Genomic DNA, 15,255 nt, shown 5'->3' with positions numbered 1-15,255 from the left:
AACGCGCTAACCATTGCGCCACGGAAGCCCAAAAAGTAAATGTTCGTCAGGTATTGTGGAAAAACTTTGCCATTTTACGTTACATTCGAAACTTCACAACACCGCTCCCGGGTGGGCTCGAACCACCAACCTTTCGGTTAACAGCCGAACGCGATAACCATTGCGCCACGGAAGCCCAACAATTTAATGTTCGTCAGGTATTGTGGAAAAACTCTGACTTTTTACGTTACATTTGAGATCCCATAACACCGCTCCCGGGTGGGCTCGAACCACCAACCTATTGGTTAAAAGCCGAACGCGCTAACCATTCAGCCACGGAAGCTCAGAAAGTAAATGGTTGTCAGGTATTGTGGAAAAGTTATGACTTTTCACGCTACATCAGAGACCCCACAACACCTCTCCCGGGTGGGCTCGAACCACCAACCTTTCGGTTAACAGCTGAACGCGCTAAAAAATATGCCACGGAAGCCCAAAAATTAAATGTTCGTCAGGTATTGTGGAAAAACTCTGACTTTTTACGTTACATTTGAGACCCCACAACACCGCTTCCGGGTGGGCTCGAACCACCAACCCTTCGGTTAACAGCTGAACGCGCTAACCATTGCGCCACGGAAGCCTAAAAATTAAATGTTCGTCAGGTATTGTGGAAAAACTCTGACTTTTTACGTTACATTTGAGACCCCACAACACCGCTCCCGGGTGGGCTCGAACCACCAACCTTTCGGTTAACAGCCGAACGCGCTAACCATTGCGCCACGGAAGCCCAACAATTTAATGTTCGTCAGGTATTGTGGAAAAACTCTGACTTTTTACGTTACATTTGAGATCCCATAACACCGCTCCCGGGTGGGCTCGAACCACCAACCTATTGGTTAACAGCCGAACGCGCTAACCATTGAGCCACGGATGCTCAGAAATTAAATGGTTGTCAGGTATTGTGGAAAAGTTATGACTTTTCACGCTACATCAGAGACCCCACAACACCTCTCGCGGGTGGGCTCGAACCACCAACCTTTCGGTTAACAGCCGAACGCGATAACCATTGCGCCACGGAAGCCCAAAAATTTAATGTTCGTCAGGTATTGTGGAAAAACTCTGACTTTTTACGTTACATTTGAGACCCCACAACACCGCTTCCGGGTGGGCTCGAACCACCAACCTTTCGGTTAACAGCTGAACGCGCTAAACATTGCGCCATGGAAGCCTAAAAATTAAATGTTCGTCAGGTATTGTGGAAAAACTCTGACTTTTTACGTTACATTTGAGACCCCACAACACCGCTCCCGGGTGGGCTCGAACCACCAACCTTTCGGTTAACAGCCGAACGCGATAACCATTGCGCCACGGAAGCCCAACAATTTAATGTTCGTCAGGTATTGTGGAAAAACTCTGACTTTTTACGTTACATTTGAGATCCCATAACACCGCTCCCGGGTGGGCTCGAACCACCAACCTATTGGTTAAAAGCCGAACGCGCTAACCATTGAGCCACGGAAGCTCAGAAAGTAAATGGTTGTCAGGTATTGTGGAAAAGTTATGACTTTTCACGCTACATCAGAGACCCCACAACACCTCTCCCGGGTGGGCTCGAACCACCAACCTTTCGGTTAACAGCTGAACGCGCTAAAAAATATGCCACGGAAGCCCAAAAATTAAATGTTCGTCAGGTATTGTGGAAAAACTCTGACTTTTTACGTTACATTTGAGACCCCACAACACCGCTTCCGGGTGGGCTCGAACCACCAACCCTTCGGTTAACAGCTGAACGCGCTAACCATTGCGCCACGGAAGCCTAAAAATTAAATGTTCGTCAGGTATTGTGGAAAAACTCTGACTTTTTACGTTACATTTGAGACCCCACAACACCGCTCCCGGGTGGGCTCGAACCACCAACCTTTCGGTTAACAGCCGAACGCGCTAACCATTGCGCCACGGAAGCCCAACAATTTAATGTTCGTCAGGTATTGTGGAAAAACTCTGACTTTTTACGTTACATTTGAGATCCCATAACACCGCTCCCGGGTGGGCTCGAACCACCAACCTATTGGTTAACAGCCGAACGCTCTAACCATTGAGCCACGGATGCTCAGAAATTAAATGGTTGTTGGTATTGTGGAAAAGTTATGACTTTTCACGCTACATCAGAGACCCCACAACACCTCTCGCGGGTGGGCTCGAACCACCAACCTTTCGGTTAACAGCCGAACGCGATAACCATTGCGCCACGGAAGCCCAAAAATTTAATGTTCGTCAGGTATTGTGGAAAAACTCTGACTTTTTACGTTACATTTGAGACCCCACAACACCGCTTCCGGGTGGGCTCGAACCACCAACCTTTCGGTTAACAACTGAACGCGCTAAACATTGCGCCATGGAAGCCTAAAAATTAAATGTTCGTCAGGTATTGTGGAAAAACTCTGACTTTTTACGTTACATTTGAGACCCCACAACACCGCTCCCGGGTGGGCTCGAACCACCAACCTTTCGGTTAACAGCCGAACGCGCTAACCATTGCGCCATGGAAGCCTATAAATTAAATGTTCGTCAGGTATTGTGGAAAAACTCTGACTTTTTACGTTACATTTGAGACCCCACAACACCGCTCTCGGGTGGGCTCGAACCACCAACCTTTCGGTTAACAGCCGAACGCGCTAACCATTGCGCCACGGAAGCCCAAAAAGTAAATGTTCGTCAGGTATTGTGGAAAAACTTTGCCTTTTTACGTTACATTCGAAACTTCACAACACCGCTCCCGGGTGGGCTCGAACCACCAACCTTTCGGTTAACAGCCGAAAGCGCTAACCATTGCGCCACGGAAGCCCAACAATTTAAAGTTCGTCAGGTATTGTGGAAAAACTCTGACTTTTTACGTTACATTTGAGATCCCATAACACCGCTCCCGGGTGGGCTCGAACCACCAACCTATTGGTTAAAAGCCGAACGCGCTAACCATTGAGCCACGGAAGCTCAGAAAGTAAATGGTTGTCAGGTATTGTGGAAAAGTTATGACTTTTCACGCTACATCAGAGACCCCACAACACCTCTCCCGGGTGGGCTCGAACCACCAACCTTTCGGTTAACAGCTGAACGCGCTAAAAAATATGCCACGGAAGCCCAAAAATTAAATGTTCGTCAGGTATTGTGGAAAAACTCTGACTTTTTACGTTACATTTGAGACCCCACAACACCGCTTCCGGGTGGGCTCGAACCACCAACCCTTCGGTTAACAGCTGAACGCGCTAACCATTGCGCCACGGAAGCCTAAAAATTAAATGTTCGTCAGGTATTGTGGAAAAACTCTGACTTTTTACGTTACATTTGAGATTCCATAACACCGCTCCCGGGTGGGCTCGAACCACCAACCTATTGGTTAACAGCCGATCGCGCTAACCATTGAGCCACGGATGCTCAGAAATTAAATGGTTGTCAGGTATTGTGGAAAAGTTATGACTTTTCACGCTACATCAGAGACCCCACAACACCTCTCGCGGGTGGGCTCGAACCACCAACCTTTCGGTTAACAGCCGAACGCGATAACCATTGCGCCACGGAAGCCCAAAAATTTAATGTTCGTCAGGTATTGTGGAAAAACTCTGACTTTTTACGTTACATTTGAGACCCCACAACACCGCTTCCGGGTGGGCTCGAACCACCAACCTTTCGGTTAACAGCTGAACGCGCTAAACATTGCGCCATGGAAGCCTAAAAATTAAATGTTCGTCAGGTATTGTGGAAAAACTCTGACTTTTTACGTTACATTTGAGACCCCACAACACCGCTCCCGGGTGGGCTCGAACCACCAACCTTTCGGTTAACAGCCGAACGCGCTAACCATTGCGCCATGGAAGCCTATAAATTAAATGTTCGTCAGGTATTGTGGAAAAACTTTGCCTTTTTACGTTACATTCGAAACTTCACAACACCGCTCCCGGGTGGGCTCGAACCACCAACCTTTCGGTTAACAGCCGAAAGCGCTAACCATTGCGCCACGGAAGCCCAACAATTTAAAGTTCGTCAGGTATTGTGGAAAAACTCTGACTTTTTACGTTACATTTGAGATCCCATAACACCGCTCCCGGGTGGGCTCGAACCACCAACCTATTGGTTAAAAGCCGAACGCGCTAACCATTGAGCCACGGAAGCTCAGAAAGTAAATGGTTGTCAGGTATTGTGGAAAAGTTATGACTTTTCACGCTACATCAGAGACCCCACAACACCTCTCCCGGGTGGGCTCGAACCACCAACCTTTCGGTTAACAGCTGAACGCGCTAAAAAATATGCCACGGAAGCCCAAAAATTAAATGTTCGTCAGGTATTGTGGAAAAACTCTGACTTTTTACGTTACATTTGAGACCCCACAACACCGCTTCCGGGTGGGCTCGAACCACCAACCCTTCGGTTAACAGCTGAACGCGCTAACCATTGCGCCACGGAAGCCTAAAAATTAAATGTTCGTCAGGTATTGTGGAAAAACTCTGACTTTTTACGTTACATTTGAGACCCCACAACACAGCTCCCGGGTGGGCTCGAACCACCAACCTTTCGGTTAACAGCCGAACGCGCTAACCATTGCGCCACGGAAGCCCAACAATTTAATGTTCGTCAGGTATTGTGGAAAAACTCTGACTTTTTACGTTACATTTGAGATCCCATAACACCGCTCCCGGGTGGGCTCGAACCACCAACCTATTGGTTAACAGCCGAACGCGCTAACCATTGAGCCACGGATGCTCAGAAATTAAATGGTTGTCAGGTATTGTGGAAAAGTTATGACTTTTCACGCTACATCAGAGACCCCACAACACCTCTCGCGGGTGGGCTCGAACCACCAACCTTTCGGTTAACAGCTGAACGCGCTGCGCGCTAACCATTGCGCCACGGAAGCCCAAAAATTTAATGTTCGTCAGGTATTGTGGAAAAACTCTGACTTTTTACGTTACATTTGAGACCACACAACACCGCTTCCGGGTGGGCTCGAACCACCAAGCTTTCGGTTAACAGCTGAACGCGCTAAACATTGCGCCATGGAAGCCTAAAAATTAAATGTTCGTCAGGTATTGTGGAAAAACTCTGACTTTTTACGTTACATTTGAGACCCCACAACACCGCTCCCGGGTGGGCTCGAACCACCAACCTTTCGGTTAACAGCCGAACGCGCTAACCATTGCGCCATGGAAGCCTATAAATTAAATGTTCGTCAGGTATTGTGGAAAAACTCTGACTTTTTACGTTACATTTGAGACCCCACAACACCGCTCCCGGGTGGGCTCGAACCACCAACCTTTCGGTTACAAGCCGAACGCGCTAACCATTGCGCCACGGAAGCCCAACAATTTAATGTTCGTCAGGTATTGTGGAAAAACTCTGACTTTTTACGTTACATTTGAGATCCCATAACACCGCTCCCGGGTGGGCTCGAACCACCAACCTATTGGTTAAAAGCCGAACGCGCTAACCATTGAGCCACGGAAGCTCAGAAAGTAAATGGTTGTCAGGTATTGTGGAAAAGTTATGACTTTTCACGCTACATCAGAGACCCCATAACACCGCTCCCGGGTGGGCTCGAACCACCAACCTTTCGGTTAACAGCTGAACGCGCTAAAAAATATGCCACGGAAGCCCAAAAATTAAATGTTCGTCAGGTATTGTGGAAAAACTCTGACTTTTTACGTTACATTTGAGACCCCACAACACCGCTTCCGGGTGGGATCGAACCACCAACCCTTCGGTTAACAGCTGAACGCGCTAACCATTGCGCCACGGAAGCCTAAAAATTAAATGTTCGTCAGGTATTGTGGAAAAACTCTGACTTTTTACGTTACATTTGAGACCCCACAACACCGCTCCCGGGTGGGCTCGAACCACCAACCTTTCGGTTAACAGCCGAACGCGCTAACCATTGCGCCACGGAAGCCCAACAATTTAATGTTCGTCAGGTATTGTGGAAAAACTCTGACTTTTTACGTTACATTTGAGATCCCATAACACCGCTCCCGGGTGGGCTCGAACCACCAACCTATTGGTTAACAGCCGAACGCGCTAACCATTGAGCCACGGATGCTCAGAAATTAAATGGTTGTCAGGTATTGTGGAAAAGTTATGACTTTTCACGCTACATCAGAGACCCCACAACACCTCTCGCGGGTGGGCTCGAACCACCAACCTTTCGGTTAACAGCTGAACGCGCTGCGCGCTAACCATTGCGCCACGGAAGCCCAAAAATTTAATGTTCGTCAGGTATTGTGGAAAAACTCTGACTTTTTACGTTACATTTGAGACCCCACAACACCGCTTCCGGGTGGGCTCGAACCACCAACCTTTCGGTTAACAGCTGAACGCGCTAAACATTGCGCCATGGAAGCCTAAAAATTAAATGTTCGTCAGGTATTGTGGAAAAACTCTGACTTTTTACGTTACATTTGAGACCCCACAACACCGCTCCCGGGTGGGCTCGAACCACCAACCTTTCGGTTAACAGCCGAACGCGCTAACCATTGCGCCATGGAAGCCTATAAATTAAATGTTCGTCAGGTATTGTGGAAAAACTCTGACTTTTTACGTTACATTTGAGACCCCACAACACCGCTCCCGGGTGGGCTCGAACCACCAACCTTTCGGTTAACAGCCGAACGCGCTAACCATTGCGCCACGGAAGCCCAAAAAGTAAATGTTCGTCAGGTATTGTGGAAAAACTTTGCCTTTTTACGTTACATTCGAAACTTCACAACACCGCTCCCGGGTGGGCTCGAACCACCAACCTTTCGGTTAACAGCCGAACGCGCTAACCATTGCGCCACGGAAGCCCAACAATTTAATGTTCGTCAGGTATTGTGGAAAAACTCTGACTTTTTACGTTACATTTGAGATCCCATAACACCGCTCCCGGGTGGGCTCGAACCACCAACCTATTGGTTAAAAGCCGAACGCGCTAACCATTGAGCCACGGAAGCTCAGAAAGTAAATGGTTGTCAGGTATTGTGGAAAAGTTATGACTTTTCACGCTACATCAGAGACCCCACAACACCTCTCCCGGGTGGGCTCGAACCACCAACCTTTCGGTTAACAGCTGAACGCGCTAAAAAATATGCCAGGGAAGCCCAAAAATTAAATGTTCGTCAGGTATTGTGGAAAAACTCTGACTTTTTACGTTACATTTGAGACCCCACAACACCGCTTCCGGGTGGGCTCGAACCACCAACCCTTCGGTTAACAGCTGAACGCGCTAACCATTGCGCCACGGAAGCCTAAAAATTAAATGTTCGTCAGGTATTGTGGAAAAACTCTGACTTTTTACGTTACATTTGAGACCCCACAACACCGCTCCCGGGTGGGCTCGAACCACCAACCTTTCGGTTAACAGCCGAACGCGCTAACCATTGCGCCACGGAAGCCCAACAATTTAATGTTCGTCAGGTATTGTGGAAAAACTCTGACTTTTTACGTTACATTTGAGATCCCATAACACCGCTCCCGGGTGGGCTCGAACCACCAACCTATTGGTTAACAGCCGAACGCGCTAACCATTGAGCCACGGATGCTCAGAAATTAAATGGTTGTCAGGTATTGTGGAAAAGTTATGACTTTTCACGCTACATCAGAGACCCCACAACACCTCTCGCGGGTGGGCTCGAACCACCAACCTTTCGGTTAACAGCTGAACGCGCTGCGCGCTAACCATTGCGCCACGGAAGCCCAAAAATTTAATGTTCGTCAGGTATTGTGGAAAAACTCTGACTTTTTACGTTACATTTGAGACCCCACAACACCGCTTCCGGGTGGGCTCGAACCACCAACCTTTCGGTTAACAGCTGAACGCGCTAAACATTGCGCCATGGAAGCCTAAAAATTAAATGTTCGTCAGGTATTGTGGAAAAACTCTGACTTTTTACGTTACATTTGAGACCCCACAACACCGCTCCCGGGTGGGCTCGAACCACCAACCTTTCGGTTAACAGCCGAACGCGCTAACCATTGCGCCATGGAAGCCTATAAATTAAATGTTCGTCAGGTATTGTGGAAAAACTCTGACTTTTTACGTTACATTTGAGACCCCACAACACCGCTCCCGGGTGGGCTCGAACCACCAACCTTTCGGTTAACAGCCGAACGCGCTAACCATTGCGCCACGGAAGCCCAAAAAGTAAATGTTCGTCAGGTATTGTGGAAAAACTTTGCCTTTTTACGTTACATTCGAAACTTCACAACACCGCTCCCGGGTGGGCTCGAACCACCAACCTTTCGGTTAACAGCCGAACGCGCTAACCATTGCGCCACGGAAGCCCAACAATTTAATGTTCGTCAGGTATTGTGGAAAAACTCTGACTTTTTACGTTACATTTGAGATCCCATAACACCGCTCCCGGGTGGGCTCGAACCACCAACCTATTGGTTAAAAGCCGAACGCGCTAACCATTGAGCCACGGAAGCTCAGAAAGTAAATGGCTGTCAGGTATTGTGGAAAAGTTATGACTTTTCACGCTACATCAGAGACCCCACAACACCTCTCCCGGGTGGGCTCGAACCACCAACCTTTCGGTTAACAGCTGAACGCGCTAAAAAATATGCCACGGAAGCCCAAAAATTAAATGTTCGTCAGGTATTGTGGAAAAACTCTGACTTTTTACGTTACATTTGAGACCCCACAACACCGCTTCCGGGTGGGCTCGAACCACCAACCCTTCGGTTAACAGCTGAACGCGCTAACCATTGCGCCATGGAAGCCTAAAAATTAAATGTTCTTCAGGTATTGTGGAAAAACTCTGACTTTTAACGTTACATTTGAGACCCCACAACACAGCTCCCGGGTGGGCTCGAACCACCAACCTTTCGGTTAACAGCCGAACGCGCTAACCATTGCGCCACGGAAGCCCAACAATTTAATGTTCGTCAGGTATTGTGGAAAAACTCTGACATTTTACGTTACATTTGAGATCCCATAACACCGCTCCCGGGTGGGCTCGAACCACCAACCTTTCGGTTAACAGCTGAACGCGCTAAACATTGCGCCATGGAAGCCTGAAAATTAAATGTTCGTCAGGTATTGTGGAAAAACTCTGACATTTTACGTTACATTTGAGATCCCATAACACCGCTCCCGGGTGGGCTCGAACCACCAACCTTTCGGTTAACAGCCGAACGCGCTAACCATTGCGCCACGGAAGCCCAAACAATAAATGGTCGTCAGGTATTTAGGAAAAACTTTGGCTTTTTACGTTACATTTGAAAACCCATAACACCGCTCCCGGGTGGGCTTGAACCACCAACCTATTAGATAACAGCCGAACGCTCTAAGCATTGAGTCACGGAAGCTCAGAAATTAAATGGTTGTCAGGTATTGTGGAAAAGTTATGACTTTTCACGCTACATTTGAGATCCCATAACACCGCTTCCGGGTGGGCTCGAACCACCAACCTTTCGGTTAACAGCTGAACGCGCTAACCATTGCGCCACGGAAGCCCAAAAATTAAATGTTCGTTAGGTATTGTGGAAAAACTCTGACATTTTACGTTACATTTGAGACCCCACAACACAGCTCCCGGGTGGGCTCGAACCACCAACCTTTCGGTTAACAGCCGAACGCGCTAACCATTGCGCCACGGAAGCCCAACAATTTAATGTTCGTCAGGTATTGTGGAAAAACTCTGACATTTTACGTTACATTTGAGATCCCATAACACCGCTCCCGGGTGGGCTCGAACCACCAACCTTTCGGTTAACAGCTGAACGCGCTAAACATTGCGCCATGGAAGCCTAAAAATTAAATGTTCGTCAGGTATTGTGGAAAAACTCTGACTTTTTACGTTACATTTGAGACCCCACAACACCGCTCCCGGGTGGGCTCGAACCACCAACCTTTCTGTTAACAGCCGAACGCGCTAACCATTGCGCCACGGAAGCCCACAAATTTAATGTTCGTCAGGTATTGTGGAAAAACTCTGACATTTTACGTTACATTTGAGATCCCATAACACCGCTCCCGGGTGGGCTCGAACCACCAACCTTTCGGTTAACAGCCGAACGCGCTAACCATTGCGCCACGGAAGCCCAAACAATAAATGGTCGTCAGGTATTTAGGAAAAACTTTGGCTTTTTACGTTACATTTGAAAACCCATAACACCGCTCCCGGGTGGGCTTGAACCACCAACCTATTAGATAACAGCCGAACGCTCTAAGCATTGAGTCACGGAAGCTCAGAAATTAAATGGTTGTCAGGTATTGTGGAAAAGTTATGACTTTTCACGCTACATTTGAGATCCCATAACACCGCTTCCGGGTGGGCTCGAACCACCAACCTTTCGGTTAACAGCTGAACGCGCTAACCATTGCGCCACGGAAGCCCAAAAATTAAATGTTCGTTAGGTATTGTGGAAAAACTCTGACATTTTACGTTACATTTGAGATCCCATAACACCGCTCCCGGGTGGGCTCGAACCACCAACCTTTCAGTTAACAGCCGAACGCGCTAACCATTGCGCCACGGAAGCTCAAAAAATAAATGTTCGTCAGGTATTGTGGAAAAACTTTGCCTTTTTACGTTACATTCGGGACTTCACAACACCGCTCCCGGGTGGGCTCGAACCACCAACCTTTCGGTTAACAGCTGAACGCGCTAACCATTGCGCCACGGATGCTCAGAAATTAAATGGTTGTCAGGTATTGTGGAAAAGTTATGACTTTTCACGCTACATCAGAGACCCCACAACACCTCTCGCGGGTGGGCTCGAACCACCAACCTTTCGGTTAACAGCTGAACGCGCTGCGCGCTAACCATTGCGCCACGGAAGCCCAAAAATTTAATGTTCGTCAGGTATTGTGGAAAAACTCTGACTTTTTACGTTACATTTGAGACCCCACAACATCGCTTCCGGGTGGGCTCGAACCACCAACCTTTCGGTTAACAGCTGAACGCGCTAAACATTGCGCCATGGAAGCCTAAAAATTAAATGTTCGTCAGGTATTGTGGAAAAACTCTGACTTTTTACGTTACATTTGAGACCCCACAACACCGCTCCCGGGTGGGCTCGAACCACCAACCTTTCTGTTAACAGCCGAACGCGCTAACCATTGCGCCACGGAAGCCCACAAATTTAATGTTCGTCAGGTATTGTGGAAAAACTCTGACATTTTACGTTACATTTGAGATCCCATAACACCGCTCCCGGGTGGGCTCGAACCACCAACCTTTCGGTTAACAGCCGAACGCGCTAACCATTGCGCCACGGAAGCCCAAACAATAAATGGTCGTCAGGTATTTAGGAAAAACTTTGGCTTTTTACGTTACATTTGAAAACCCATAACACCGCTCCCGGGTGGGCTTGAACCACCAACCTATTAGATAACAGCCGAACGCTCTAAGCATTGAGTCACGGAAGCTCAGAAATTAAATGGTTGTCAGGTATTGTGGAAAAGTTATGACTTTTCACGCTACATTTGAGATCCCATAACACCGCTTCCGGGTGGGCTCGAACCACCAACCTTTCGGTTAACAGCTGAACGCGCTAACCATTGCGCCACGGAAGCCCAAAAATTAAATGTTCGTTAGGTATTGTGGAAAAACTCTGACATTTTACGTTACATTTGAGATCCCATAACACCGCTCCCGGGTGGGCTCGAACCACCAACCTTTCAGTTAACAGCCGAACGCGCTAACCATTGCGCCACGGAAGCCCAAAAAGTAAATGTTCGTCAGGTATTGTGGAAAAACTTTGCCTTTTTACGTTACATTCGGGACTTCACAACACCTCTCGCGGGTGGGCTCGAACCACCAACCTTTCGGTTAACAGCTGAACGCGCTGCGCGCTAACCATTGCGCCACGGAAGCCCAAAAATTTAATGTTCGTCAGGTATTGTGGAAAAACTCTGACTTTTTACGTTACATTTGAGACCCCACAACATCGCTTCCGGGTGGGCTCGAACCACCAACCTTTCGGTTAACAGCTGAACGCGCTAACCATTGCGCCATGGAAGCCTATAAATTAAATGTTCGTCAGGTATTGTGGAAAAACTCTGACTTTTTACGTTACATTTGAGACCCCACAACACCGCTCCCGGGTGGGCTCGAACCACCAACCTTTCGGTTAACAGCCGAACGCGCTAACCATTGCGCCACGGAAGCCCAAAAAGAAAATGTTCGTCAGGTATTGTGGAAAAACTCTGACTTTTTACGTTACATTTGAGATCCCATAACACCGCTCCCGTGTGGGCTCGAACTACCAACCTATTGGTTAACAGCCGAACGCGCTAACCAATGAGCCACGGAAGCTCAGAAAGTAAATGGTTGTCAGGTATTGTGGAAAATTTATGACTTTTCACGCTACATAAGAGACCCCACAACACCTCTCCCGGGTGGGCTCGAACCACCAACCTTTCGGTTAACAGCTGAACGCGCTAAAAAATATGCCACGGAAGCCCAAAAATTAAATGTTCGTCAGGTATTGTGGAAAAACTCTGACTTTTTACGTTACATTTGAGACCCCACAACACCGCTTCCGGGTGGGCTCGAACCACCAACCATTCGGTTAACAGCTGAACGCGCTAACCATTGCGCCACGGAAGCCTAAAAATTAAATGTTCGTCAGGTATTGTGGAAAAACTCTGACTTTTTACGTTACATTTGAGACCCCACAACACCGCTCCCGGGTGGGCTCGAACCACCAACCTTTCGGTTAACAGCCGAACGCGCTAACCATTGCGCCACGGAAGCCCAACAATTTAATGTTCGTCAGGTATTGTGGAAAAACTCTGACTTTTTACGTTACATTTGAGATCCCATAACACCGCTCCCGGGTGGGCTCGAACCACCAACCTATTGGTTAAAAGCCGAACGCGCTAACCATTGAGCCACGGAAGCTCAGAAAGTAAATGGTTGTCAGGTATTGTGGAAAATTTATGACTTTTCACGCTACATCAGAGACCCCACAACACCTCTCCCGGGTGGGCTCGAACCACCAACCTATTGGTTATCAGCCGAACGCGTTAACCATTGAGCCACGGAAGCTCAGAAATTGACTGGTTGTCAGGTATTTTGGAAAAACTCTGACTTTTTACGTTACATTTGAGATCTCATAACACCGCTTCCGGGTGGGCTCGAACCACCAACCTTTCGGTTAACAGCTGAACGCGCTAACTATTGCGCCACGGAAGCCCAAAATTTAAATGTTCGTTAGCTATTGTGGAAAAACTCTGACTTTTTACGTTACATTTGAGACCCCACAACACCGCTCCCGGGTGGGCTCGAACCACCAACCTTTCGGTTAACAGCCGAACGCGCTGCGCGCTAACCATTGCGCCACGGAAGCCCAACAATTTAATGTTTGTCAGGTATTGTGGAAAAACTCTAACTTTTTACGTTACATTTGAGATCCCATAACACCGCTCCCGGGTGGGCTCGAACCACCAACCTATTGGTTAACAGCCGAACGCGCTAACCATTGAGCCACGGATGCTCAGAAATTAAATGGTTGTCAGGTATTGTGGAAAAGTTATGACTTTTCACGCTACATCAGAGACCCCACAACACCTCTCGCGGGTGGGCTCGAACCACCAACCTTTCGGTTAACAGCTGAACGCGCTGCGCGCTAACCATTGCGCCACGGAAGCCCAAAAATTTAATGTTCGTCAGGTATTGTGGAAAAACTCTGACTTTTTACGTTACATTTGAGACCCCACAACACCGCTTCCGGGTGGGCTCGAACCACCAACCTTTCGGTTAACAGCTGAACGCGCTAAACATTGCGCCATGGAAGCCTATAAATTAAATGTTCGTCAGGTATTGTGGAAAAACTCTGACTTTTTACGTTACATTTGAGACCCCACAACACCTCTCCCGGGTGGGCTCGAACCACCAACCTTTCGGTTAACAGCTGAACGCGCTAAAAAATATGCCACGGAAGCCCAAAAATTAAATGTTCGTCAGGTATTGTGGAAAAACTCTGACTTTTTACGTTACATTTGAGACCCCACAACACCGCTTCCGGGTGGGCTCGAACCACCAACCTTTCGGTTAACAGCCGAACGCGCTTAACCATTGCGCCACGGAAGCCCAAAAAGAAAATGTTCGTCAGGTATTGTGGAAAAACTCTGACTTTTTACGTTACATTTGAGATCCCATAACACCGCTCCCGTGTGGGCTCGAACCACCAACCTATTGGTTAACAGCCGAACGCGCTAACCATTGAGCCACGGAAGCTCAGAAAGTAAATGGTTGTCAGGTATTGTGGAAAATTTATGACTTTTCACGCTACATCAGAGACCCCACAACACCTCTCCCGGGTGGGCTCGAACCACCAACCTTTCGGTTAACAGCTGAACGCGCTAAAAAATATGCCACGGAAGCCCAAAAATTAAATGTTCGTCAGGTATTGTGGAAAAACTCTGACTTTTTACGTTACATTTGAGACCCCACAACACCGCTCCCGGGTGGGCTCGAACCACCAACCTTTCGGTTAACAGACGAACGCGCTAACCATTGCGCCACGGAAGCCCAACAATTAAATGTTCGTCAGGTATTGTGGAAAAACTCTGACTTTTTACGTTACATTTGAGACCCCACAACACCGCTTCCGGGTGGGCTCGAACCACCAACCTTTCGGTTAACAGCTGAACGCGCTAACCATTGCGCCATGGAAGCCTATAAATTAAATGTTCGTCAGGTATTGTGGAAAAACTCTGACTTTTTACGTTACATTTGAGACCCCACAACACCGCTCCCGGGTGGGCTCGAACCACCAACCTTTCGGTTAACAGCCGAACGCGCTAACCATTGCGCCACGGAAGCCCAAAAAGTAAATGTTCGTCAGGTATTGTGGAAAAACTTTGCCTTTTTACGTTACATTCGAGACTTCACAACACCGCTCCCGGGTGGGCTCGAACCACCAACCTTTCGGTTAACAGCCGAACGCGCTAACCATTGCGCCACGGAAGCCCAACAATTTAATGTTTGTCAGGTATTGTGGAAAAACTCTGACTTTTTACGTTCCATTTGAGATCCCATAACACCGCTCCCGGGTGGGCTCGAACCACCAACCTATTGGTTAACAGCCGAACGCGCTAACCATTGAGCCACGGAAGCTCAGAAAGTAAATGGTTGTCAGGTATTGTGGAAAAGTTATGACTTTTCACGCTACATCAGAGACCCCACAACACCTCTCCCGGGTGGGCTCGAACCACCAACCTATTGGTTATCAGCCGAACGCGTTAACCATTGAGCCACGGAAGCTCAGAAATTGACTGGTTGTCAGGTATTTTGGAAAAAC

General features: G+C 48.0%; 1 non-coding gene across 1 annotated transcript; it reads right to left on the bottom strand.

Annotated features, from left to right (window-relative positions):
* Positions 1-5,253: 5,253 nt before the first annotated feature.
* On the bottom strand, positions 5,254-5,326 carry TRNAT-UGU (transfer RNA threonine (anticodon UGU)). Its single transcript has one exon. It is a non-coding gene; the product is annotated as a tRNA-Thr (tRNA).
* Positions 5,327-15,255: the final 9,929 nt, after the last annotated feature.

The sequence above is a fragment of the Phalangium opilio genome, unplaced genomic scaffold (assembly GCF_054372755.1).
Source record: "Phalangium opilio isolate 3A_F unplaced genomic scaffold, DU_Popi_V2 ptg000505l_1, whole genome shotgun sequence".
Classification (NCBI taxonomy): Eukaryota; Metazoa; Arthropoda; class Arachnida; order Opiliones; family Phalangiidae; genus Phalangium; species Phalangium opilio.
The sequence above is the reverse complement of the archived record's forward strand: the minus strand, read 5'-3'. Positions and strand labels throughout refer to the sequence as shown.